We start from the raw sequence: 1,834 nt of genomic DNA on the forward strand, positions 1-1,834 counted from the left end.
GTGCAGCTTGAAAAGCTAAGACTCGAGCACGAGTTCCGGGTACGGCAGCTAGAACACAAAGAGAGAGAGAGACAGTTAGAACGAGAAAAGAGGGACAGACAGTTGGAACGAGAAGAGAGGGACAGACAGTTGGAGCGAGAAGAGAGGCAGAGGGAAAGGGAATTTGAGATGGAGAAGTTAAAGATGACGGCAGCGCAGGGGCCCATGCCGAATCAAGGTGGAGGGTTCAGGGCGACCCAGGAGGTTAGGCTGGTTACCCCATTTGACGATACCGATGTGGATCGGTACTTTCTCCATTTCGAAAAAGTTGCTACAAGTCAGGACTGGCCGAGGGATAAGTGGGCTGTTTTGCTTCAGAGTGTACTTAAAGGAAAAACCCAACAAGCTTCCTCAGCTTTGTCCGCGGAAGATGCCTAGAGGTATGAAGTGGTGAAAGAGGCCATCCTCAGGATTTATGAGTTGGTCCCGGAGGCATACCGGCAGAGGTTCCGGAATGCGAGGAAGCAGTGGGATCGCACGTATTTAGAGCTTGCCCATGAGATGCAGACATATTGTGAGTGTTGGTCGCCTCGAAGGGGGTGGATGGGGATTATGACAGATTGCTACAGCTGATCCTGATTGAGCAGTGTAAAGGTTGTGTCCCTGAAGGTATGAGACCCTACCTAGATGAGAAAGAGGCAGCCACATTAGCCGCAACTGCTAAGTTAGCGGATGAGTACGCGTTGAGGCATAAAATGAAGTCTGTCCCGAGTAAAGGCTACCAGAAGGGTAGTCAGGACGGCGGGGAGAGTCCGCCAGAAAAGTCAGAAAATAAGCCGGAGACTAGTGAGAAGGATAAGGTACCGGGAGCAGTCTGGTAGGCAGTCTCCTGGGGTCGTCTGTTATAATTGTGGGAAAGTCGGACACTTTGCGTCCAGGTGCTTTGCCCCAAAGAAGGAGACGGGAAAAGGAAAAACGGCGATTTTGACCAGCTGTATCGAGCTGGTAAACAAACCACTAGGAGAGGAAAGGTCTGCCAAAGTTCAGGAAGGGTGCGAGAGGTTTATCTCGGCCGGATTGGTGTCGGTAAAGGAGGGGTTAAACCCAGTTCCAGTGCGGATCTGGAGAGACACGGGAGCGTGTCAGTCATTGATATTGAAGAGTGTATTAGGGTTTAGTTCAGAGACCCAGACTGGGGAAGTCAAGGTCAAAGGTATTGGGGAAGGGACAGAGGCAGTCCCTTTGCACCAGGTACACCTACAAAACAACTTGGTCTCTGGACTAGTCACGATCGGGGTGAGGCCCGAATTACCGATGAAAGGCGTGGAAGTCTTACTTGGTAATGACCTTGCGGGGGAAATTGTGTTCCCAGCCGTGAGATTGACAAGTCAGCCTGCCAGCATTGAGGCCCCGCCCATGGACTCGCAGGTTTATCTCGTTTGCGCAGTAACTCGGCGGATGTCGAGGAAGGCTGCAGAGGCTGATATAAGGTTAGCTGAGACGTTTCTGCCAGCCTTGTACGAGGAGGGAGTAGAAAGTGAAAAGAAGGAACATAATGAAACAGGAGGAAGTGGGGAAATTAAGGTAGATTTATCATTAGAAAAGAAGGACTTTATACAGGCACAGGAGAGAGACGAGGAGCTGATGGATTTGGCGGAGACAGTTCTCTCTCGATGCAGAATTAAAAAGGGAGCCAGTAGGCTATTGTGTGAAGGAGGGAGTGCTAAGGAAGAAAGGGAGACCAAGTACCGTACCCACAGATGAGAAATGGGGGATGGTGCCAAAAATCTCTGGGGATGAGATTTTTAACCTGGCCCACAAGATACCCCTCGGTGGACATTTTGGGGGGAAGGAA

Source organism: Mobula birostris, chromosome 28, assembly GCF_030028105.1.
Source record: "Mobula birostris isolate sMobBir1 chromosome 28, sMobBir1.hap1, whole genome shotgun sequence".
Classification (NCBI taxonomy): Eukaryota; Metazoa; Chordata; class Chondrichthyes; order Myliobatiformes; family Myliobatidae; genus Mobula; species Mobula birostris.